This window comes from Schistocerca piceifrons, chromosome 2 (genome assembly GCF_021461385.2).
Source record: "Schistocerca piceifrons isolate TAMUIC-IGC-003096 chromosome 2, iqSchPice1.1, whole genome shotgun sequence".
NCBI lineage: Eukaryota > Metazoa > Arthropoda > Insecta > Orthoptera > Acrididae > Schistocerca > Schistocerca piceifrons.
Genome location: NC_060139.1, coordinates 262,510,505 through 262,537,957, shown reverse-complemented (window position 1 = coordinate 262,537,957; position 27,453 = coordinate 262,510,505). Strand labels below are relative to the sequence as shown.

The window sequence follows — 27,453 nt, the reverse complement described above, 5'->3', positions numbered from 1 at the left end:
AAGACTGTTCGCAGATGATGCCGTTGTCTATAACAAAGTAGCAACGCCGGAAGATAAAACGATTTGCAGAATGACCTTTAGAAAATTGATGAATGGTGCAGGCTCTGGCAGTTGACTCTGAACGAAAATAAATATATTTCACATCCTTAGAAAAAGAAATGCACTACTGTACAGCTACGCTATTGACGACAAACCGCTGGAAACAGTATATACCGTAAAATATCTAGGAATAACTATCCTAAGCGACCTTACGTGGCATGACCACATAAAGCAAATAATCGGAAAAGCAGATGCCAGACTCAGATTCATAGGAAGAAACTTAAGGAGATGTAACTCTGTCCACGAAAGAAGTGGCTTATAAGGTACTCGTTCGACCGATTCTTGAGTGCTGTTCATGTATCTGGGATCCCTACCAGATAGGACTGATAGAAGAGATAGAGAAGATTCAACGAAGAGCGGCGCGTTTCGTCACGGGATCGTTTTGTCGGCACGAGAGCGTTACACAGATGCACAACAAACTCTATTGGCAGGCGTTACAACTGAAGCGTTGTGCATCACGGAGAGATTTACTATTGGAATTTCGAGAGAGCACTTTCCGAGAAGAGTCGAACAACATATTACTTCCCCTCAAATACACTCCTGGAAACTGAAATAAGAACACCGTGAATTCATTGTCCCAGGAAGGGGAAACTTTATTGACACATTCCTGGGGTCAGATACATCACATGATCACACTGACAGAACCACAGGCAAATAGACACAGGCAACAGAGCATGCACAATGTCGGCACTAGTACAGTGTATATCCACCTTTCGCAGCAATGCAGGCTGCTATTCTCCCATGGAGACGATCGTAGAGATGCTGGATGTAGTCCTGTGGAACGGCTTGCCATGCCATTTCCACCTGGCGCCTCAGTTGGACCAGCGTTCGTGCTGGACGTGCAGACCGCGTGAGACGACGCTTCATCCAGTCCCAAACATGCTCAATGGGGGACAGATCCGGAGATCTTGCTGGCCAGGGTAGTTGACTTACACCTTCTAGAGCACGTTGGGTGGCACGGGATACATGCGGACGTGCATTGTCCTGTTGGAACAGCAAGTTCCCTTGCCGGTCTAGGAATAGTAGAACGATGGGCTCGATGACGGTTTGGATGTACCGTGCACTATTCAGTGTCCCCTCGACGATCACCAGTGGTGTACGGCCAGTGTAGGAGATCGCTCCCCACACCATGATGCCGGGTGTTGGCCCTGTGTGCCTCGGTCGTATGCAGTCCTGATTGTGGCGCTCACCTGCACGGCGCCAAACACGCATACGACCATCATTGGCACCAAGGCAGAAGCGACTCTCATCGCTGAAGACGACACGTCTCTATTCGTCCCTCCATTCACGCCTTTCGCGACACCACTGGAGGCGGGCTGCACGATGTTGGGGCGTGAGCGGAAGACGGCCTAACGGTGGGCGGGACCGTAGCCCAGCTTCATGGAGACGGTTGCGAATGGTCCTCGCCGATACCCCAGGAGCAACAGTGTCCCTAATTTGCTGGGAAGTGGCGGTGCGGCCCCTACGGCACTGCGTAGGATCCTACGGTCTTGGCGTGCATCCGTGCGTCGCTGCGGTCCGGTCCCAGGTCGACGGGCACGTGCACCTTCCGCCGACCACTGGCGACAACATCGATGTACTGTGGAGACCTCACGCCCCACGTGTTGAGCAATTCGGCGGTACGTCCACCCGGCCTCCCGCATGCCCACTATACGCCCTCGCTCAAAGTCCGTCAACTGCACATACGGTTCACGTCCACGCTGTCGCGGCATGCTACCAGTGTTAAAGACTACGATGGAGCTCCGTATGCCACGGCAAACTAGCTGACACTGACGGCGGCGGTGCACAAATGCTGCGCAGCTAGCGCCATTCGACGGCCAACACCGCGGTTCCTGGTGTGTCCGCTGTGCCGTGCGTGTGATCATTGCTTGTACAGCCCTCTCGCAGTGTCCGGAGCAAGTATGGTGGGTCTGACACACCGGTGTCAATGTGTGCTTTTTTCCATTTCCAGGAGTGTACGTCTCGCGTAACGACCACGAGGAGAAAATTCGAGAAATTAGAGCCAGTACAGAGGCTTACCGACAATCATTCTTCCCACGCACTATTCGCGAATGGGACTGGGTTGAAGGGCTCAGTTAATGGTACAGAAAGTACTCTTCGCCACACGCCATTAGGTGGTGAGCAGAGTATGATGTAGATGCAGATGAAAACACTGTGGAGCGCTCGCTATCCTTTACCTCTCAAACCACCGCCCAAAGCTACAGACATTGAGTCAAGGCAGGCGTACAGAACATGCACGTTCTGGAAGAAATACCTTTAGGAACAAGGCACAGAGTGTGGTATCAACACGATGGGTGTCCGGCACATTTTTCGCTGGTGGCTAAAAATGAGTTGCAGAGACAGTTCACAAATTTCCTGGCAGAGTAAAACCATGTGTCGGACCGAGACTCGAACTCGGGACCTTTGCCTTTCGCGGGCAAGTGCTCTACCAACTGAGCCGCCCAAGCACGACTCACGCCCCGTCCCCAAAGCTTCACTTCTGGCAGTACCTCGTCTCCGCAATATCCTTTCTTTCAGGAGTGCTAGTTCTGCAAGGTTCGCAGGAGAGCTTAAGTAAAGTTTGGAAGGTAGGAGACGAGGTTCTGGCAGAAGTGAAGCTGTGAGGACGGGAGGTGAGTCGTGCTTGGGTGGCTCAGTTGGTAGAGCACTTGCGCGCGAAAGGCAAAGGTCCCGAGTTCGAGTCTCGGTCCAGCCCACAGTTTTAATCTGCCAGGAAGTTTCATATCAGCGCACACTCCGCTGCAGAGTGAAAATTTCATTCTGGAGTTCCCCAAATCGTCGGACAGGACGCAGAGATGTGTCGTGGCCGGCTCGTTCGCCAGACTTGACGCCTCGGGATTTTTTCTTGTGGCGATTCGTACAAGACATTGTTTATAAAGACGTTCCAACAACAGCTGAAGATATGCGAGAGAGAATTGTAAGAGCATATGCTTCGATAAGTGCCGATGTTATAAGGAATACCACTCAATCCATGATAAGAAGATTGCAGCACTGCATTGATACCAATGGTCATCTCTTCGAACACTCTCTGTAAATGGACGTTCATACCACGTTTGTGACCTTCGTTGACCTTCAAAGACCTTACTGTTACTAATCATTGGAATCGTCTCGATAGCCGCTATCAGAAAATAAGTACCAAACTATAGCATCCCATAAAAACAAACAAAAAAAAAAGGTTGACCTTCATATCTCTGACGCAACACCACCTAGCAACAAAAAAACCAACGTCATATTATGGCCCCCTTCGTCCCATGCAACATTTGTCCCACAAACTTTTCACCTACTATAATATTTTCGGAGTTATTCTAGGTGGCAATAGTTGGGCACTCACACTATATTTTCGTGACCTGACAGTTATTTGCTTCTCCAACGTACAACCAACTCATACTTCGAACAACGCTACAGGTCAGGACATCGCCACAATTAACATCTGAAAAATAATTTATAAGCAAAATCAATATTTGCAGTGGTTTCTTCTATCTTTGGTCTCGCATGTATTAGTCACAGTCCACAACATCAGAGTAGACGTACGGTATCGTTGGTTCATTATTTCCTGTTCTCCCAACTCTTAATATGTGGCTCGACAGTTTAAACGTCTCCTGCGTACATCAACGTTAAGGATTAGGTCTTCGCCCAGACTTAGATTATAAAACACAGCTATCAGCGGATGGATTTCGCTGTACCCACGGACATCTACACCTTGATACAGCCTTGTGTCACTCTCCCAGCCAGAGAACTCCTACCATCGAATTAGTGTCACGTGTCACTGGAGAGTGCATACTGTTGGCACCACAGTGGGGCCACTTCAGTGCTTTGCCAAGGCAGTGAAGCTTGGCCAGTTGCAATCAAAACTCATTCCATGTGGACGGAAATAGTCACTACATCATTTATTATCGTATTCATGGAAAATCGAAGCAATGCCAGTTCGTGTTCAATTACATTATCCTCATTTACACCAAATTCATTGAACATCAGTTGAATTAAAAGTCACTGACATTAAATAAATCGAATAAAATGGGAATGAAATGGACGTACAGAAATGCGGTATCTTCAGTGTAACGAGTGCTTCATCACAAATGAAAATTTGTGCTTGACAGGATTTCGAATCTCTGGCTGCAGTATATCGCGAGCTATCGAGTTAATCACTTGGTCGTCCTAACACGCCAGGCGGTTAGATATGTTCTACAGATGAGCCCGGATGGTCTAATTGGTTAAGATGACATCTTGCGATTAGCAGGTTATTCGGTCTGAATCGTGGTCTGACACTTCTTTTCGCTTGTCAAGATATAATCAAAACTTATTACAGATCTGCCGCTTTCGGTAACAAGTGGGACATCCTGAGGCGTCCGTGGAATGGTCTTTCGAAAAACTAATGGCCTAAAGAGCGTGTTTTCGTTTTCCTGGTATGAAGTGGCAGTAGTCGGACGCGGAGCTTTCCGAGCTAGGCGTTTGGGGAGGTAAGGGCAGTCGCCGCTAACGAGATGACGCCGGCCTTTTGTGGCCGCGGTTCCCTCCGGAGTCACGCCGCCGTAACATTACGCTTAATACGGACACGACAACAGGCCTGCCAACTGCGGAGCGCAACATTTCCCGGAACTCGGCGCAGCCAGTTAGTTACTCGGCTGAGCAGGCAGAGCGGACGAATCTCCAGGGCCCTGTACTCTGCCGAGCCACGCTTGTCAGGCGCTAGCCAAATACATTACCTGTGCAAACGTGTACTTAATTACGACAGCGTGCAGAAAGTTTATTTGAGAGGCGCCGTCGTGGCGCGCTGAAGCAGGCTCAGTGGAACACTCGTCCCGTTATAAGTACAGTTTTTAATAAACCGATATGATGTACAGTTTGTAGCCTCCTTCCTACTTGTAATACACTGCTAGTGTCACAACGTGGATCATTCTGTAGACAGAATGTGGGGCAGAAAAGGGGAAGCTCACGAATTCTGCTGCCGAAATTAGTTGAATAGGCAAATCGGCCCGCGATTCCTACAGGCAAGCTGACTCCCATGAAATTTAAATACTACTTGCGAACGTCCTTACGCTTAAGACGTTAAGATCATTAAGACGACGTAGACAGAAACCGTGGACTCGATTTCAAAACCAAAGTAAGAATACATTGCCATTCAAAAGATTACAGGGATCAATTTGAACTCAAACACCAGATTTTGTTGTAGAACAGAAGAAAGAATGTACGAGAAAAGGATTGTATCAACATGAACGATATGAAACACGAGAATATATTATCTGCCAAAGAAAACCAAACTAGGGAGCCTGCCGTGCTCTCGTCCGAGAAACAGGAGCTACTATCAGCGTACACCGAAAAATTCTTGTTACTGGAGCGGTGTATCACTTTACACGTCTATACGGCAATGCCCTCCCTAGCACAACAATTAAACAGTGCATTGACAGGCACTTATGTCTGACAAAACTCTTCGTAGAATATCACTATGACAACTTCTATTTACACTGTAAATATCACCCGCTTTAATTCTGATGCTTCGTGTTATATAAAAACAAAGATGATGCGACTTACCAAACGAAAGCGCTGGCACGTCGATAGATACACAAACAAACACAAATATACACACAAAATTCTAGCTTTCGCAACCAACGGGTGCTTCGTCAGCAAAGAGGGAAGGGGAGGGAAAGAGTAAGGAGTCATTCCAATCCCGGGAGCGGAAAGACTTACCTTGGGGGGGAAAAAGGGGCGGGTATACACTCGCGCGCACACACACACACATATCCATCCACACATATACAGACACAAGCTTGTGTCTGTATATGTGTGGATGGATATGTGTGTGTGTGTGTGTGTGTGTGTGTGTGTGTGTGTGTGCGAGTGTATACCCGTCCTTTTTTCCCCCTAAGGTAAGTCTTTCTGCTCCCGGGATTGGAATGAGTAGTTACCCTCTCCTTTAAAACCCACATCATTTCGTCTTTCCCTCTCCTTCGCTCTTTCCTGACGAAGCAACCGTTGGTTGCGAAAGCTAGAATTTTGTGTGTATGTTTGTGTTTGTTTGTGTGTCTATCGACGTGCCAGCGCTTTCGTTTGGTAAGTCACATCATCTTTGTTTTTAGATGTATTTTTCCCACGTGGAATGTTTCCCTCTCTCTCTCTCTCTCTCTCTCTCTCTCTCTCTCTCTCTCTATATATATATATATATATATATATATATATATATATATATATATATATATATATATATACTCCTGGAAATTGAAATAAGAACACCGTGAATTCTTTGTCCCAGGAAGGGGAAACTTTATTGACACATTCCTGGGGTCAGATACATCACATGATCACACTGACAGAACCACAGGCACATAGACACAGGCAACAGAGCATGCACAATGTCGGCACTAGTACAGTGTATATCCACCTTTCGCAGCAATGCAGGCTGCTATTCTCCCATGGAGACGATCGTAGAGATGCTGGATGTAGTCCTGTGGAACGGCTTGCCATGCCATTTCCACCTGGCGCCTCAGTTGGACCAGCGTTCGTGCTGGACGTGCAGACCGCGTGAGACGACGCTTCATCCAGTCCCAAACATGCTCAATGGGGGACAGATCCGGAGATCTTGCTGGCCAGGGTAGTTGACTTACACCTTCTAGAGCACGTTGGGTGGCACGGGATACATGCGGACGTGCATTGTCCTGTTGGAACAGCAAGTTCCCTTGCCGGTCTAGGAATGGTAGAACGATGGGTTCGATGACGGTTTGGATGTACCGTGCACTATTCAGCGTCCCCTCGACGATCACCAGTGGTGTACGGCCAGTGTAGGAGATCGCTCCCCACACCATGATGCCGGGTGTTGGCCCTGTGTGCCTCGGTCGTATGCAGTCCTGATTGTGGCGCTCACCTGCATGGCGCCAAACACGCATAAGACCATCATTGGCACCAAGGCAGAAGCGACTCTCATCGCTGAAGACGACACGTCTCCATTCGTCCCTCCATTCACGCCTGTCGCGACACCACTGGAGGCGGGCTGCACGATGTTGGGGCGTGAGCGGAAGACGGCCTAACGGCGTGCGGGACCGTAGCCCAGCTTCATGGAGACGGTTGCGAATGGTCCTCGCCGATACCCCAGGAGCAACAGTGTCGCAAATTTGCTGGGAAGTGGCGGTGCGGTCCCCTACGGCACTGCGTAGGATCCTACGGTCTTGGCGTGCATCCGTGCGTCGCTGCGGTCCGGTCCCAGGTCGACGGGCACGTGCACCTTCCGCCGACCACTGGCGACAACATCGATGTACTGTGGAGACCTCACGCCCCACGTTTTGAGCAATTCGGCGGTACGTCCACCCGGCCTCCCGCATGCCCACTATACGCCCTCGCTCAAAGTCCGTCAACTGCACATACGGTTCACGTCCACGCTGTCGCGGCATGCTACCAGTGTTAAAGACTGCGATGGAGCTCCGTATGCCACGGCAAACTGGCTGACACTGACGGCGGCGGTGCACAAATGCTGCGCAGCTAGCGCCATTCGACGGCCAACACCGCGGTTCCTGATGTGTCCGCTGTGCCGTGCGTGTGATCATTGCTTGTACAGCCCTCTCGCAGTGTCCGGAGCAAGTATGGTGGATCTGACACACCGGTGTCAATGTGTTCTTTTTTCCATTTCCAGGAGTGTATATATAGTACCGGTATGCGTGGCTTAAATGGCTCTGAGCACTATGGGACTTAACTTCTGAGGTCATCAGTCTCCTAGACTTAGAACTACTTAAACCTAACTAACCTAAGGACATCACACACATCCATGCCCGAGGCAGGATTCGAACCTGCGACCGTAGCGTTCGCGCGGTTCCACACTGTAGCGCCTAGAACCGCTCGGTCACCCAGGCCGACCCAGTATGCCTGTTTTCGATCAGTTTCGTCTCCATCGTACATCATGGCTCGTTTATTCTGGCACCAAAAACGTAAAATTTTTCTCCCAATTTGCTGCTAGCTTTAAACAGAGTGTTGTGTGACGAAAGCTATAGTTTTTGGAAAGCTGGTGTTTCTTTGATCATGTTCATGATCTCGCAAAAATTGCTGTTTAATAATAAATTTAACCGTGTTATCAATGGGATACTTGTGGTGTACACTTCGCTTCTACTTATTTGGTGTAGATAGATAATCCCACTCTTCTCAGTATCCACTCCTCCTTCTGTAACTTGCACGCCATCGAATTACTCAGCTTCAACATTTTGCTTGCATGGTCCGTTACCTTTACCGTCAGTCCTGCCAACCTTTCAACACCGTTAATAAATTTAATAAACTACTGGTCATTAAAATTGCTACACCACGAAGATGACGTGCTACAGACGCGAAATTTAACCGACAGGAAGAACATGCTGTGATATGCAACTGATTAGCTTTTCACAGCATTCACACAAGGTTGGCGCCGGTGGCGACACCTACAACGTGCTGACATGAGAAAAGTTTCCAACCGATTTCTCATACACAAATAGCAGTTGACCGGCGTTGCCTGGTGAAACGTTGTTGTGATGCCTCGTGTAAGGAGGAGAAATGTGTACCATCACGTTTCCGACATTGATAAAGGTCGGATTGTAGCCTCTCGCGATTGCGGTTTATCGTATCGCGACATTGCTGCTCGCATTGGTCGAGATCCAATGACTGTTAGCAGAATATGGAATCGGTGGGTTCAGGAGGGTAATACGGAACACCGTGCTGGATCCCAACGGCCTCGTATCACTAGCAATCGAGATGACAGGCATGTTATCCGCATGGCTGTAACGGATCGTGCAGCCACGTCTCGATCTCTGAGTCAACAGATGGGGACGTTTGCAAGACAACAACCATCTGCACGAACAGTTCGACGGCATTTGCAGCTGCATGGACTTTCAGCTCGGAGACCATGGCTGCGGTTACCCTTGACGCTGCATCACAGACAGGAGCGCTTGCGATGGTGTACTCGACGGCGAACCTGGGTGCACGAATGGCAAAGCGTCATTTTTTCGGATGAATCCAAGTTCTGTTTACAGCATTATGATGGTCACATCCGTGTTTGGCGACATCGCAGTGAACGCACATTGGAAGCGTGTATTCGTCATCGCCATAATGGTGTATGACCCGGCGTTATACTATGGGGTGCCATTGGTTACACGTCTCGGTCACCTCCTGTTCGCATTGACTGCACTTTGAACAGTGGACGTTACATTTCAGATGTGTTACGACCCGTGGCTCTACCCCTCATTAGGATCCCTGCGAAACCCTACATTTCAGCAGGATAATGCACGACCGCATATTGCAGGTCCTGTACGGGCCTATCTGCATACAGAAAATGTTCGACTGCTGTCCTGGCCAGCACATTCTCCAGATCTCTCACCAACTGTAAACGTCTGGTCAATGGTGACCGAGCAACTGGCTCGTCAAAATACGCCAGTCACTACTCTTGATGAAGTGTGGTATGGTGTTGAAGCTGCATGGGCAGCTGTGCCTGTACAAGCCATCCAAGCTCTGATTGACTCAATGTTCACTAGTATCGAGGCCGTTATTACGGCCAGAGGTGGTTGTTCTGGGTAGTGATTTCTCAGGATCTATGCAGCCAAATTGCGTGAAAATGTAATCACATGTCAGTTCTAGTATAATATATTTGTCCAATGAATACCTGTTTATCATCTGCATTTCTTCTTGGTGTAGCAATTTTAATGGCCAGTAGTGTATCTGCACTTCGAGATAACAACTGTGACGTGATCGTACCCAGTCACGTAACCAAGTTAGTTCCGCCTAAGGCCGAGTCTACGGTTCGCTTTGTTGATTAATAAGTGTCAGTACTGCACTTCTTGGTCATGTGATACTGAAACAAGTTGGTGGGTGTAAATGCATATAGAAATACCACTGGCGAAACTGAGCTAGCGAGAACATCATAGCACTGGCGAAAAGTGGCTGGAAGGGATTTTGCCTGAGAAACAGGACTTTTCTGCAGGTTTCAGCGTCTACTGACGATAGCTGCTTTATCAGACTCGAGTTACAGGAATTATTGCTGGTAGTTCACATGGGAAACGACGCCACACAACGACGTGGTAGCAGTCACGCCAGACACGACGGCGCTTAAATCTCGTGAACCACAACTGCAACGAACTGTTCTATTGAAATTGGCCACGCTGTAAGGTCGACGGACCACAGCGAGATCGGGAACGAAGAGACGGAATATGCGGAGAGGCAACTCAACATTGACTGTGAAATAAGTTGTACGGCCCTTCGCTATGTTTTATGTCGTCAAAACAATGGGGCGTGGTATGCTAAGTAACTAGGCAATAACATCCAGGTGTTTATGTTTTGCATTTACAGCCAGTAACGAAATTACTCCTGACTACTGTTGACGAACACTTGACGTACCTCTTCTCTCGCCAGTGTCCGTAACGTAAATATGAACACTGAGCCTCATACGACAGGTTGCATAAAATTGACTAGGAGAAGGCATGGCCTGGAAAATTCAGTTTGCAGCCAGTTTAAATGCGTTTTAGTACTTTCTTTTCTACGCGAAAGATATGTCCAATACGAAAGAATATCACAATTTGTAGGAGCAGTGTGTAATTCAGAACGGTTGATACTTTCAGAAAAAAGAAATTGTAAGTATAATGCAGCTAACATTCATCTTTATTTGAAGAAAAAAAAGTAAAAAAAAATGTTACATGGATCAGTTACGTTTGAAATGAATAAAACGAAACGCGACTGGTCAAGTAAATATACTACTTTTTTTTTGCTTGTTGCTAAGACGGATCTCATATCCCTTTAATAATTGTAAAGCAATGACACACACAATGGCGTCACAAATGAACAGGTAAATTTCATTACTCTACGATGTATGGTGTGTTGTGTAAAAAAAAAAAAAAAAAAAAAAAATGCTCCATATTCAGGTCTGTAGAGTACTTAGAGGAGATAAAAAGAACACTTTATTTTGTAACACAAATGTCGCAGTTGCGCCGCATCTCAACTAGGGGTCCCTGTCCGTAGAATGTGATCTAGTGGCTAGTGTTGCTGCCTATGGATCACTGGGCCGCGGATTCGATTCCCGGTCGGGTCGGGAATTTTCTTCGCCCAATAACTGAGTGTGAGTGTTATCCTAATCATCATTCTGGAAAGTAGCGAGATAGTACAGTGGAAAGATTGGGAATTTGTACGGGCGCCGATAAACACGCATTTGAGCACCCCACAAACCAAATATCATCATCATCATCATCATACTGCAGAATTTGAAGCCGGACTTCCCACAGGCCAACTTTCGCAGTTGTTTCGACTACTTCTTACGAAACAGGTTGATACTGGAGTCAGATTTGTATCAAAATTATGTATTACTGCAAGCAGGTGTCAGTTTTCTGTTCTGCTAGCAGTGTGTAGGTCTCTGGATAAACAATTACATTGTTATTATATTTGTTATGTTGTATGTAAATGAAAGTTTGTACCAATGTTTACATGTTCTTGATGGCTGATAACAGCCTAACCGAGTTAGTTGACGTGCATCTCATTTATGGGGAGGCACGATGTAACAGCTGAGTCGCAACGCGCCTATATGCTGGACGATTTCCAGGGAGGAGGTTACCAATAATGTCACGTTTCATAGACTGATGATCGTCTTCGTAAAACAAGATGCTTTAGACTAGAGCGACGGCAACCTGCTAGGCCTCGCAGCATTCGAAATGTTGAGTTTGAGGTAGCTGTGTTTCAATAATTTGAGAACAATCTTAACATCACTACACGTTCTATAGCCAAGGAACTAAATATCTCAAACGCCAATCTGTGGAAATTGTAAACTCCCCTAAATTTCAAACTTGTGTTGTGTTTGCTGACGAGGTTCGCTTCGCAGGGTAAGAAACATTCAACATCACAGTAGCCATGCGCGGGAGCTTTTTATTATTTTATTTGTTGGCTTTCGGGTGTTGCCCATTCAGCCATCTCAATAGCGAAATTTCAGTTATGACGATACGGACGTAAGGACAACAAAGTATGTAGTCCCCGAGCGGAGAAAATTCTCGACCGGCCGGCAGTCGAGCCCTTGTTCCTTCGCTTGGCAATCCGCAGCGCTGACCGCGCAGCTGCCGAGGCGGACATCTGGAAGCTTGAAACTGCAGGGCCAATGAGTGTATTCCTCTATCAGCAGAGATTTACTATAAAAGTGAGGGCTACTATTATTCACAACCGTATCATTGGGACGTATCTTCCGCCTAATACGCTCGATGGACGAAAAAAAATGGCTCTGAGCACTATGGGACTTAACATCTGAGGTCATCAGTCCCCTAGACTTAGAACTACTTAAACCTAACTAACCTAAGGACATCACACCCAACCCTGCCCCTAGGCAGGATTCGAACCTGCGACCGTAGCAGCAGCGCGGTTCCGGACTGAAGCGCCTAGAACCGCTCGGCCACAGTGGCCGGCTCGACGGACGAAAGTAACAACGTCTCTCTCCGTCAAGTATTGCTGAAAATGTAGGAGAATATCCCACTAGCTGTCAGGCTGTGAATGCGGTTGCTGCCTGATTGTGCTGGATCTCACTTTGCCGTTGATGTTAGACAACATGCAGACATTGTTTTCCGCAGCTGTTGAGATGGGCAGCGGCGTGGCCACTACGTACTTTTGTGCGGGCAGACGATGCGTTAGGTGCACGAGATAACAATAGACACTGCAAATGAGATGATTCCGATGTGGCTGAAATTGCAACCAGTATGCGTGAAACACCCGCTTGTTTTCAGGATGACAGACTATCATTGGCATGCAAATGCCGGTTGTGCAGTAATGCAAACGGACGACATTTCAGTAACATATTATTCGTTATAAGGCAGTCTGAACAGTGTCACAACCTTCATTGATCCCTGGCGGTGAAACGGTACACCTGTGACACAGCGGAAATATCGCCGGACTCCTCCATGTCAGCAAATCTGATTGCGACTACGAGATGAATGAACACAGTCATAAAACCGGGGACAGAAGGGAAGACAATTTGCACTCTAAACAAAAACAACCCACACAACCTTCACACTGTGCGATCGATTTATGACCACTAGACCTGTCATGAGAACCACGGCGTGTCACAGGTACGCAGACGCCGCAGCTCGCCCAGGAGACAACGTCAGAGCCCAGCCTGAGCAGTACCTCTCACCAATTTGGACTGATACTCTCTATGACGACTTGAAGCCATGACTCTGGTAGCGAATTTTCAACGATATCCAAAGACAGATGTGAAAATTACCGAACGATAAGTTTAATAAGTCACAGCTGCAAAATACTAACGTGAATTCATTACAGACGAATGGAAAAACTGATAGAAGCCGACCTCTGGGAAGATCAGTTTGGATTCCGTAGAAATATTGGAACACGTGAGGCAATACTGACCCTACGACTTATCTTAGAAGAAAGATTAAGGAGAGGCAAATCTACGTTTCTAGCATTTGTAGACTTAGAGAAAGCTTTTGACAATGTTCATTGGAATACTCTCTTTCAAATTCTGAAGGTGGCGCGGATAAAATACAGGGAGCGAAAGGCTATTTACAATTTGTACAGAAACCAGATGGCAGTTATAAGAGTCGAGGGGTATAAAAGGGAAGCAGTGGTTGGGAAGGGAGTGAGACAGGGTTGTAGCCTCTCCCAGATGTTATTCAATCTGTATATTGAGCAAGCAGTGAAGGAAACAAAAGAAAAGTTCGGAATAGGTATTAAAATCCATGGAGAAGAAATAAAAACTCTGAGGTTCGCCAATGACATTGTAATTCTGTCAGAGACAGCAAAGGACTTGGAAGAGCAGCTGAACGGAATGGACAGTGTCTTGAAAGGAAGATATAAGATGAACATCAACAAAAGCAAAACGAGGATAATGGAATGTAGTCGAATTAAGTCGGGTGATGCTGAGGGAATTGGATTGGGAAATGAGACACTTAAAGTAGTAAGGGAGTTTTACTATTTGGGGAGCAAAAATAACTGATGATAGTCGAAGTATAGAGGGTATCAAATGTAGACTGGCAATGGCAAGGAAAGTGTTTCTGAAGAAGAGAAATTTGTTACCATCGAGTATAGATTTAAGTGTCAGGAAGTCATTTCTGAAAGTATTTGTATGGAGTGTAGCCATGTACGGAAGTGAAACATGGACCATAAATAGTTTGGACAAGAAGCGAATACAAGTTTTCGAAATGTGGTGCTGCAGAAGAATGCTGAAGATTAGATGGGTAGATCACATAACTAAAGGGGAGGTATTGAATAGAATTGGGGAGAAGAGGAGTTTGTGGCACAATTTGACTAGAAGAAGGGATCTGTTGGTAGGACATGTTCTGAGGCATCAAGGAATCACCAATTTAGTATTGGAGGGCAGCGCGGAGGGTAAAAATCGTAGAGGGAGACCAAGAGATGAATACACTAAGCAGATTCAGAAGGATGTAGGCTGCAGTAGGTACTGGGAGATGAAGAAGCTTGCACAGGATAGAGTAGCATGGAGAGCTGCATCAAACCAGTCTCAGGACTGAAGACCACAACAAGAACAACAACCAAAAACTAATAATTACCTTGTCCTTGCATGATCTGTCGCAGCAAACAAGAAAATCGCTACTGCTCTTGCTATGCGACCACGCTGCCGTAGAGGTTTTTTTCCCCTTGGCGCTTGCCTTGGCACTTCCCTCCCCTCCCCCCCCCCCCCCTCTGCTACTCTTCAGTCGCTTTCGTCCACTTTCTGTCACCTCGACAGACCCATGTTAGTGGGTAATCATACCCAAATGCACGGATATCATCGCACACCCCCATACTATGAAATTCTCGAGTGAGGCTAACAAACGCTGAAGTGAGAGTAGAACTATCGTGATGGTAACGATGCCGTCGCGAGCGTGGAGGGCCTCCACCGTTAAAAAAAAAAAAATCACACGGTCAGTGTCTCAGCTCGTTCTCTCGTTCGGCCTGCGGAGTGACAAACGGCCGTCGGCGGATGCTCCCGAGTCTGCCTGCCGTTCCGCTGCGACACGGCACAAAACCCGCCAGCGAGGACGCTCGGAACGAATCCTCCATTCCGTTCCCAGTGGCAATCACTACCACGCCGGCCGCCGCTTCTGGGAACCTATCTGCCGCTGCTTCCAGAAGAGTCACTGCAGGAATACTCTCCCTGCGAATGAGCTCGACACTCCCTGCCTTTGGTCTTTTTCTGGGAGACTGCTCCAGCAGTTCCTGGAAACGTGCTGAATGCATTGTCGCGGTGTCGTCTCTGTCGGAATGTCAACACAATATAACAGACGCCTCAAGAGACGAATTAAGGATCACGGTGTTTACAGTTAAAGTTCCGTTCCTGCAAAAGTCAGCCTACACGATGCTCTACATATACGAGGAACAAATGGCCATGTAGGTAACATTAGTGAGATTCCAGGTCACAGGGAGACTTAACATCCCTCCAGCTCACCAATCGTGACTGGAACTCGAAAAGGGGGAACGGGGGTGATAGTGGTACACTAATAAACCTCTGTCACTCATCCTAAGGTGTCGTACAGAGTGTAGGTGTAGATGTAACAATGCTCGCCCCGTTGTCACATGTGTGGGATGAAGTAATGTGCTGCCCGACTCTTCCCGGAATGTACGCCCTCGGGATTTAAACCACAGTAAACGTTTTGAGTAACACTACGCCTCTCTTACAGCTTCCGCTATTGGAGTTGAATGAGCACATCCACAGCGCTCACTAAACTTTGTCCTCGTCTATATCAGTCCTGTCTTTTAAGTGTCCCACACTGACGAGCAGTACTCCGGAATCGGCGACACGCGGGAGGAGGGGTCATAGTTGAATTACATTTCGATAGTGTTTTCTAAAAATTTCCCTAAATATTTAACGTTTGTGACTGTTTACATCGACTCATTGTTGTGTACTACTACGTACAATATGGTAAAGAGAGGTAGGATCCAGAGTAGTGTATCAGCTGTCTTTGTAGGGAAGCTGAACAGGAGCAGAAACGATTAGCAAACGTGTTAATACAGTAAACAAAAGTTTTACGCTTATTTATTGCTTTATCCAAGCGCTGCGAAGAAACTTAACAAAAGGATAAACAGCAGTAAAGTCCAGCTATTACAAGAAGCAGCCAACGGCCTTGCCGCAGTGGTAACACCGGTTCCCGTCAGGTCACCGAGCGCTGTCGGGCTGGCCTAGCACTTGGATGCGTGACCATCCGGTCTGTCCAACTCTGTTGACAAGCGGTGTGCACTCAGCCCTTGTGAGGCAAACTGAGGAGCTGCTTGATTGAGAAACAGCGGCTCCGGTCTCGGAAACTGACATACGGCCGGGAGAGCGATGTGCTGACCACATGCCCCTCCATATCCACATCCAGTGACGCCTGTGGACTGAGGATGACACAGCGGCCAGTTGGTACCTTTGGGCCTTCATGGCCTGTGCGGGACATGTTGAGGGTCAACTGGCAATCCCCGCTCTAAGCTGCAGGTCTACCAGACTTCCGTTACAGCTGTATGGCGTTGCAACTTCCCTGTAGACATAACCATCGTTCGTATACATCCTCGCGTTTCTCCCTTTCTTATCCACCATGTCATTTATACCACGGGCAGTATCGGCCCTAACACTCCATTATAGTACGCGTAAAGCTATTCTTACATCCCGAGATGTCGACGCATTAACTAGACTGTGCGTTTGCAAAAAGCTTTAATGAAAACATTAAGGAACTTTACACAATGGTACTCGTACTTTCAGAATGCTGCGAATAACCATATAGAAAATAGTCGGCATCTTTCGGTACTACCATTTACTGGCCGCATTCTTAAGGTATACCGAAACGTTCATACAAAGAAACGCTCTTTAAATCTTACGTCCGCCTACGATACCAGCCATCGAAGGAATTCAAGGCCGCGCTGCTACCTTATCGCCTGTGCAATACCGTGATCAGGTACCATATTACCGGAGACGGTGTATTCTTTCCTCGTTGCGACGTTAGAATTGACGCAGCCGGTCACTAAGGAAACTGTATGTACTTCAAGTCGGAATCCGAACCAAGCTATAGAATCAATATCTTCACGTCTCGAAATGATAATTGAGAGGAAGAAATTCTCGGGTCAGTCAGCTAACGAATCTCAGATCTTCAAAGACCCCCCCCCCCCTCTCTCTCTCTCTCTCTCTCTCTCTCTCTCTCTCTCTCTCTCTCTCTCTCTCTCTCTCACACACACACACACACAGAAATAGAGAGAGAGAGAGATACCATTTACACAATAATCATGGTTTACAGTTTACATTGTACAGCACTCCATAGGTATATGTACACAGAAAATTCTAAGCATCGAATATGAATATGTCTCATGCTCTCCAAACACTTGGCCGCAAAACTAAGCTACATAGTGATGTGAACACAAACAGACCTGTTATGAATAAATTAACAATATTTGTAGCTGAAAAATGTATTTTATTAATTTCTATGAAGTGGTAAGCTTTACTTACGAAATAGGCACTCGATACTACAGTAATCTCCGCGATGACTTACCTGTAAAAGAGAAAAATAAGTGAGTTTTCACTCCACATAGTTCCATACTGGACAAAGCTTTCACAGTTTGCACTGTAATATATGCTAATTACTTTCATAACTGAACGCTGTTACTCTAGAAACATAAACGAGTGAGTGCCGGCCGGAGTGGCCGTGCGGCTCTAGGCGCTACAATCTGGAGCCGAGCGGCCGCTACGGACGCAGGTTCGAATCCTGCCTCGGGCATGGATGTGTGTGACGTCCTTAGGTTAGTTAGGTTTAAGTAGTTCTAAGTTCTAGGCGACTGATGAGCTCAGAAGTTAAGTCGCATAGTGCTCAGAGCCATTTGAGCCACATATACGAGTGCATTGTTCTTTAATGTGCTATGCAAGCCAATCACAGTTTGATACTCTTTTGAAAGTCCCTTTTCTGGAAGTCGCATTTGAAAATTAACGCGACTGTGGTCGTTTATATTTTAGTTTAAAGTTATTTATAAGGAGCGATCAAAAAGCCTCCGTTCGAAGGCCGTACAGTCCAAAATCGGTATGGTAATCAGACAAAATCGCCGCGAGCACTGAGGCAATGATCCCACTGAAGCACTAGGTTGAAGGTACCCGTTTGGTAAAACACCGTATCCTGCAGCACGGAGAAGTCCGTAGATGCCTGCTGCACGTGCTCATCCGACAGGAATTGTCGCCCCTTGAAGGCCCTTTTTACGGGATCGAAGGCGCGATAGCCGGCAAGTGTGGCCGAACGGTTCTAGGCGCTTCAGTCTGGAACCGCGCGACTGCTAGGGTCGCAGGTTCGAATCCTGCCTCGGGCATGGATGTGTGTGACGTCCTTAGGTTAGTTAGGTTTAATTAGTTCTAAGTTCTAGGGGACTGATGACCTCAGAAGTTAAGTCCCATAGTGCTCAGAGCCATTTGAACCATTTTTTTCTCTCCAAACACCCTGTATACTCGCGTCGAAGTCGCGCTACGTTGCAGCAGGAACGCCTCAAACAGAAACTCTTTGATCGTTTCTTATATCACAGCCAGTATTTTGTATACGGAACAGGAGTTTCGGGCATAAGAAACAAAATGCGAGTGGTGGCAATGCATAAGCTCAAAAACTGCTTCCAGTCTAGTAAGATTCAAAAACAAAGTCAGCTGTGCTGTAAATTTGACAGTACACTGCTGACTGACATCATTATAAAAAGTTAATGTAGCGAGCTACATGGCAGTTTATCACTATCAGTCATTTAGATGGTTTTAGAATAAAATTAAAAAGAGTGGCAACACATTCAACTGTACTGTTTGGCCTCTGGAAAGGAGCATCAACAGGACATTGCATTTATTATTTTATGTATGAGTCACTTACTGTGCTAAATGATCAGTGGAGGACAGTATGTATCCTTTTTATTTAATGAACTCATTTTCTTGTATATACGACGCTACAGTTTTGCATAAATTGCAGCATCATAGAATTAAGGAAAAAGTTCACTAATGTTTTTTTTTTTTCATTTCTAAGAAGAAGAAAAAAGGAAACAAGAAGCTATCATCCAGTGCCAACAAACAGGAGCTAGATCAGAATTTGATTGTGGTGTGCCAAGGGGAGGGGCGGGGGGGTCTATTGTTATTATAGGGCTATATGCAGGTTGTAACGAGTGTGAGTGCAATATTTTTAGATGTGGGACGTTAATACGTGTGTTGGTTGTTTTTTCTCTGTGTCGAACAGCCTTCCCGCAAACACGTCACACAATTTAATACCTAATGTTTTCTGCACGATCATAACTGCACCACTAACTGGAATACGCCTGTCGGTATAGACTAACCATTTTCCGTCCATGCGTCCGCACTTACAACCTTTCCTGCTGACCAGGGGAAAATCAGTATTAATGGCTTGCTTTTGCCACATGAACTCGGGGAGGTACTACCCAAGCTAAAAACATACGACTTGTAATAGCTATAACTATTACTCTTCAAATGATGTAAATACTGATGTGGGTTTCACCATCAGAAATATCTGCAATTATACCCGTTACACCCTGTCTACCGGGCGTCTGTCGTGGGATTAGGGGCATTTTCTCTGGTATTTCGGCGGGTATTGGCAGTTTCATTTTTGCATTGTGCTGCTGGAGCTAGCCTAAACAAATACTGCTCATCATTTCTCTCATGCGACGCATGTCGAGCGAAAGGGTCAGTTGGTTTTCCGTTACAAAAGAAATGATTTTTAAAGGGGAATTAACGTGCCCAGTCGACAGAGCGGTCGCAGATTTGTCTAGTGCATTAACTGTTTTGTCGATGTGTATTTATAGGGACAGCAGAAGACCAGTACCCCAACAGCGACTGGGAAGCGCTGCTGCGTGGCGGTTGAGTCACAGCAGGCCAGAGAAAGCTGTCGCTGGTTATTCTCCGTTGCTTTACTATCCTTGTTAACACATATCGATAAACGAGATATCGCACTAGACTAATTTGGGACTGCTCTATCGAATGGGACGCAAAATTTCACTTTAAACATAATTTTGTTTGTAACGGGAAACAAACAAGACGCATTCCGACGACACTGGGCGTTGCGTCAAAGACATGATGAGCAATATTTGTTTGTTGTAAATATCTGCCAAAACGCCAGAGAAAAAGCGCCTACCGACTCACGGGATGTGAAAATTCGCGTGGACGAAAAGCTGGTGACGTCGCAGCGTGGGATTCCACATTCCACTACACTGCGGAGCGTGAAAGGAAGACCTTGGAATGTCATATTTTTGCCTTGTGGCGGGGTACATGGTCAGAGAGATGCCAAATCGTTTTTATGTCACAAGCAAAACTTAGAAGCCGCCATACTGTATGGAGTTAAAACTCCGTATTTACTTTTTTATTATTATTATAGAGCATGTGGTATGAATATAAGCTCTTTCAAAACATCAGCAAACTGAGGATCTATGTCATAATAAAATTTCAGGAAACTACGTATCGATATTTAAAGACTTCCCAGATCTGATGCATTTAGTGCCACAAGGTCTGTGGTATGAAAGTTCAGCGTTTCATTGCCACAGCACAATGACGATCTGCCAAAACCGGTGTCTGGTTTTTCGGCAGATTTTTGCAGTTTCGTTTTTTTGCACTGTGTAGATGAGATACGTATCTGTTGGAGGCCATAGTTTTCGGGTCGTATTTTTCAGCCTCTAGCGTAAACGTATCCAGTAGAAAAGGTAGCTGCATTAAATTTCCTACAAGAAGGTCCTGTCCAATTGTTCTGTAGGACCAATAGTTTGCGTCTGGAAAGCGAGAGAATATGAAAATTTCGCGCATAGTTTTGGAAGGCGTTGTGGTTACATAAAATCCATAGGTAGGAACAACTGAATCACTCTGTCCCTATGTATGGGCTTACATATATATAATCTCTCTCTCTCTCTCTATCTGTGTGTGTGTGTGTGTGTGTGTGTGTGTGTGTGTGTGTGTGTGTGTGTGTGTGTCCACTGAACATGACAGGTTATTAAAAAAAATTGTTGGTGTTGGAAATTAGGCCACTGGGACAGAGTCAGTACATATTTTTTTCTTTTTTGCAGATGATGAGTGGAAGACGTGATAACGCAATGAAAATGATTTAGCCAATACGGGAATGAGAGACTGTCAATAAACAGTCTCATAATGCATCAAAATATGTACAATGTATATAGTTACTGACATGGGACTCTCTCGTAAGCGAAATTTTGTTATCATAGGAAATTATCAACTAAATCGCACGTTTTAAATTCTTAGCAATTGCATGTAGATGAAAAGCTCCCTTGGAAGTATCACATTCAGGATATTGCGTAGAAACTAAATGCTGATATCTTTACTATGACGATAGTCACTCTACAAAGTAAAAATTTGTTTAATCTAATAATGCATCAACTTCTCGCATTAGCAAAGAATAATGTTAGCCTAGTAAAAAACAGGCAGATTTCTGTGTACAGAAATTGCTGGCAGAGCTTTGAAAAAAATATCGCAGATACACTGTTTCAATATCTTCTAATGTTTTCGTGTAATTTTTTCATGACCGTTACAATGTCGTTCCACTAGCCAGTTCCTTTGCCTTACGGAAACTGAGTGAAAACAAAAAGCGAAACAATCTGTATTAACAGAAGGAAGCATTTCGTAGTGACATGTGGACTAATTTATGAACATTATCATCGGTAGTATATGTTTATTTGGCCATTACGCGTTTCGAATATCAGATAGCCTTTCCCATGTTTGTTTCAAACAGACGGTCTTCGTATGAAAACTGGTGACTGGTAGCGAGAAGTCTCAGCTAGAGCTGACGTTTGAAATCATTAAGTGTTCAGTAAACTCCATCACACTCCTCTTCGTAAGTGACAAAAAGTACATGATAGGACAACCAAAAGGTATACAACTACGTGCATTCTCAAGAAGAACAACGATGATTACTAAAGGAAAACTTTCAACTCGTTTGAATTAATCACCTACATAATGGGTTTGGTTTCGATCCGACTCACTTTTCTTCCTTGTAATTTTTACCGGTGATTATTGAAATTATCACAAATCATGCGAGCATATATAGCCTTCATCCTCGTCAAGTAGTTAAAAATTTATTATCATCATATCTGTATTCTGAATTATTGCTCATAATTATGTTCGTATTCACTTATGGAGCAGTTTCATCTACTGAAATGTCATATATCTTCCCTCTGGATGCCAAGTAAATTTATACGTTGGCATACCGACTGCTACAAGACACAAGGTAAATAAATATCCCGCTCATCAGCATATTTATGAGTAATAATTTTACAGTTGCCAGTTAGTGCGCACGGGTCATAGGGTTATACTTAAGTTTCCACATAACTTTTTAATAATTCTGGTCTTCACGTGTCTGAGAGGGCACATCGGAACGGAGAAGGCGGAAGGTAATCAATCGACTACCAAGCTTTATTAAGTTTTAGTTTTATCTGTGTAACCGAATCGTGTGTGTGTGTGTGTGTGGGGGGGGGGGGGTCATAAAATATTTTCAATCTTAAAAAAGTTTTAGAAACAGTAAAAGACTGTTTGCTCTCTCACTGCGTGGTTCCTTGCAGTATACACGACACGCTATTTATTTGCAAGGAAGAATGAAATCATTTTGCTGAGTTATAAAACTGTCGCAGCTGCCTTTTCCTGGGCATTCATTAATTTATGACCCGTATTTAATAGAATTTAGTTTCTGCCAAGATCAGGAGAACTTTTATCATCCCGCCGCTTTTAATGAACAGCGAAAGGTTTTTACAACGATTTAGAGTAGCGAGCAGGGGTGATGTTATATGCCCCTCTCTACCCCCCCCCCCCCCCTCACTTTCCATTGAGCATACTGGACCGTATAAATAAAGTGGAGCAAACGATTTTCCTTCGAATTTCGAAGCTTAAGCTTCGGAATTTATGACAAAACGGAGAAAAACGCTTTTCCTTCGCGTTGTGCTCTGGCTTCGGCATTAGATAAACTGTATGAATAAAGAGAAACTCTGACTTCAGTCTGGAAGCAACAGCTTCTAAAATATGAAGGCTGGTCAGTAGTAGACTCACGTTTGCAGAACGCAGATAAGGCTCAACTAGTGGCATGTGTACACCGTGATAAATGCTACAGACCACGTCGATGTCCGCTTGGAGAGCATTATAAAATTCTATATCGTTTCAACGAAGGAAATGTTATATGGATTGCGGTTCATTTTTTTCCCGACACAGGGGAAAGAATATGAGGAGCACTATCATTAGAACAGAGGATTCTTCTGTATGCAGCTGACTTAGGATTCCAGTCCGGCATAGCAGAAGAAATAGTCGTTCATCAAAACAGTGAGCTGATTTTCTAAGGAGATAATGGAACAAAATGATATTCGAATCAAATTTCCGTCGTCACCACATGACGTGACTGCAGCAAGAAACGAGTGGCTAGAAAATGCAAAATTGGCAGGTTCTGTGGATGTAACTAACTCTCGTACATACGAATTCCGAAACCCATTTAGTATGGCGACGAGTGTAGGAATGCAAAGGGTTTCACTATTATAAATGTGCAGGCTACGTGCAGTGTAAAGAAATAGCTCACACAGCGTTGAGGCTAGCTATCCCGGGTCAGTAAATGACAGTCGACTATGGAGAAAATCAAGTGTCGGGGAATTGCTAATTGAATTTACGAACACTGTTCTTTTGGGTGATGAAGGCTATCGCCTAGAGCCCTGTTTGGTGACCCCCTATCGCATTCCAACAGAAGAGAGTCACACATCATTCAACAGGCTTTCAAAAGAATGAGGGTCGTGGTACAGCGTTGTTTCGGCCATCTAAAGAGACGGTTTCCTATTTTGGACTTTGTGTGTAGAGTTTCCTTATCAAATGTTCCAATAACTATAGCTTGATGCTTTGCACTGCATAAGGTCGCGAAACATCTATGGGATGAAGATTTTGAAGATACTGCACAGGATTTGCATGGCGATGGCGATAATGAAGAAGAGGCTGTGAGAGGGAAATTCTTAGAAGAGGGCATGGAAAAAAAAAAAAAAAACAAATTGCGTCTCTAACACAAAATGCAGAATTTTGAATTTTATATATATAACTATTTTCATTTTCAGTATATTTGGTACGATATGATGACAGTGTCCTATTCATGGTTTTATCACCTGACGATAACGGTCTTATATTTCGCCTAACATGCGGATGTGAATACGTTTAAGAACCTGATGATGGTCACGCGACTGAAACTGATTTTATAATTAAAGTATTTTACCAGCAGCTGAATGCAGTAAAATTTTTAAAATTTTTTAAAATTTTGATTTTCCTCCTTTTGAGCGTTGTTTTTGTTGTACATCTCTGCATTAAGGAATTTCACTATCACACCTTCTTTTTCCATTTGGATTCCTGTCAACTTCAATTGCTCCAGTGGCACCAGCCTGTATAATTCCATGATACTGAACACCTGTGTGTCATTTGTTTCTAGCAAACATTTTGGTTTCTTCAAGGATGGTGACATATCATATGAACTTGCTGTAGTCGAGGAGATGCTTCCTGTTTCTTTCTTTTTGCTTAGGATATGTTTCTAAAGCCGTACTTAGAAACACTATTCTATTTTCTACAGATACCGAGCTTTCATCTGAATCGGATGAAGACACCTTTAATTGAAATGTCACATGTGCTCACTTAGAACAAATACAGCGAAAGGAAGTCTTACGGCCAACAAAACAGCAAAATCAGATGCTCGCGCTTACTGAACAAAGGTTGCTGACAATGCAGACGAAGCAAATCACTAAAAGCATTTGCTTTTGTGTTAGAAGTAAAAGGTAGGAGGACAAGGTAAAGGTTATTCATACAGTCTCATGCAAAAGCTTCCCTTCTTCCTTTCGCTGGTACAGGCAACAAGCGCTTGTTGCATCTTAGTAGGACAACAGGTCACAGAGGAAGAACTGAGAAAAACCATTGAACACCATTTGTTCCAAGGACTCTTTTAAATAATTCATTAACCAACAATAATTTCTTTTCCTCAACATTAAAGAGGTACAAGGCTAACTTAAAAAACACGTTAAACATTAAACTAGAGCTTTCACAATTAAAAAAGGCATTAAACGTGAAATAACAGAAGCGAAACAGCTTAGATATTCTTTAAAGTATTTTTAATTACAATTTATCAAAACATTAAATATTAATAATTTACATGAAGAGGCACACCATAACCTGAAAATTACAACAGAGCAGCCCCACGTCAGGCCGGGGCACGAACCCGCAGGCGACATGACAGACCCCAGATGTAGACATCAGACGCAGCGCGCTGGGGACAACAAGCCGAGAGAGGATATAGATAGTTCACTACAACACGTACAGCAAAGCTCTCTTAAGCAGTGAACAGGTTAAATAAAGCCAAAGCCTTCGTCTCACCTCTAAAAGAAAGCCAGTGAGTAGTATTAAGTTAAAATTAAAGTACAATCGAATGTTAACTCGTCTTGCAATGATAGTTAAGGTTAATATGTTCGAGCAAGGTACACACTTAATACCGGAATTGCTATTGGCCAGGTTCTAAAATTATTAGTATCTTACGTGTAGAAAATATATCACCATAATCTTAATAAATGCAGAAGCAGCCTTCAAACTAGTATCCACAAGCAAAGGGGTAGCGTTTTATTAGCATAATAATCAACTCAAAGATTCTCAAGAATTTCAGTTGTCCTCATGGAATTGTTTTTAGCACAAAATGGTTCAAATGGCTCTGAGCACTATGGGGCTTAACTTCTGAGGTCATCAGTCCCCTAGAACTTACAACTACTTAAACCTAACTAACCTAAGGACATCACACACATACAAGCCTGAGGCAGGATTCGAACCTGCGACCGTAGCGGTCGCGCGGTTCCAGACTGTAGCGCCTAGAACCGCTCGGCCATTTTAGCACAGTTTTACATACAATTTAATAGAGGCAAGCATTATTTAAGCGTCATATAAAATATTCCACCTATTTCTCCTAAAGGTTGTTGTGGTACCTAAGGGAAGAAAAAAACGTATTTGTTGGAAGAAACAAGTAAGTGTCCGTAAATAAAGCGGTCCCTTTTCTTAAGACCAACGTAGTGACAAAACGTGATTTAGAATTGAGCAGAGGCCTCTAGGTCTTAAAATTAAATCACCAGTACGTCTGCACTTCACTTAAAATTGGACGCCCAATTTTTTAAAAAAACTTTTATTCTAGACATAAGCCAATTCCCCCACGGGAGAGAGAGTTGAGCACCTACCACATACCCGTTCTGAATCACATTATGTGGGGAATGGGGAAGCGTAGCAGAACTAAAAGTGAAACGTCCCCTTTGAAGAATTATACATGACTGTGCTTAAACTGACACACAATATTTTTAGCGCAACGCAAACTGACTTTCAAAAATCCCTACAAAAGAATGGCCCTGACTAACATTAACCTATACGTTTCACAAATCACTTACCTCACAAAAATCTTGGTTACTCGAACTACTGCAGTACAGCGAGCGCCACTACTGCCAGCCAAATAAAAGATTCAAACTACAGAAGGCACTAACTACTGATAGGGATAGTTAGCAAATGAAAGATATTAATAGAGAACAAACAATGTATTTACCTTAATAGTCATAATATATATAGCAAATCATGACAAACTACAAAACTCCGCCATCTCTCTCCCCACATCTACCACTGCTGGCGGCTCACCTCCAACTGCGCAACGCTACGCGCTGTTCACATCCAGCTGCCGCTGCCCAACACTACAATGGCAGACAACAATGCAAACTAGCCACAGACTGCACACAGCACAGCCCGTGATTTTTATACAAAGGTGGCTTTACCAATAAAAAAACCTAAACAGCCTACTTACATAGCCCCCATGCTCCCCACAAAAAATTTTACAAATTGTTTTGGTCAGTGGCCAATAATGGTTTGATAAAATTTTTCATAATTACAATAACAAAGTTATCAATTGCACACACTTATTGATACAATGTTGGTCAAAAGCTAAACTTTCTCACAGTCCATAAAGACAGTCCTCATCATTCGTCACAGTAAAATAGCAGTGTTTTTCTCAAAGTCTGAGTAGTAGAAGAAAATGCACACAGAAGTAGTGGATTTCCATGCAGTCTTGAAGAAGTATTGTTGTCCTTCCAATGGAAAGACAGTGCTGACTCTTGACATGCACACAGGTAATGGGCTACAACAGAGCAAACCCACAGCAGAGTCATTCCACGTTTTGAAGAATATTGGTAGGTAGGTCATCACAGAGCAGACCCACAGTAGTGCTGGTAGAGATTATGGTAATGGTGGGCCACCAGAGGTGCAGACCCACTGCAGTCCTTGTAGAAATAATGGTATTGGTGGGTCATCAAAGATGCAGACCCACTGTAGTCCACGTAGAGATGGCCAGCAACCATCTGTTGCGACTGTGCAGTTGCACAATCACCATTGAAGAGTCTTGCGGATAATGTAGCAAGTCCATAACCACCACT

The 27,453-nt window shown here is 44.8% G+C and overlaps 1 protein-coding gene across 1 annotated transcript in view; it reads right to left on the bottom strand.

Moving 5' to 3' along the window:
* The window catches only part of LOC124775313 (frizzled-4), a 473,590-nt gene that overhangs the window by 185,781 nt on the left and 260,356 nt on the right, over window positions 1-27,453 (bottom strand). The gene's annotated exons all lie outside the window — the stretch shown is intronic.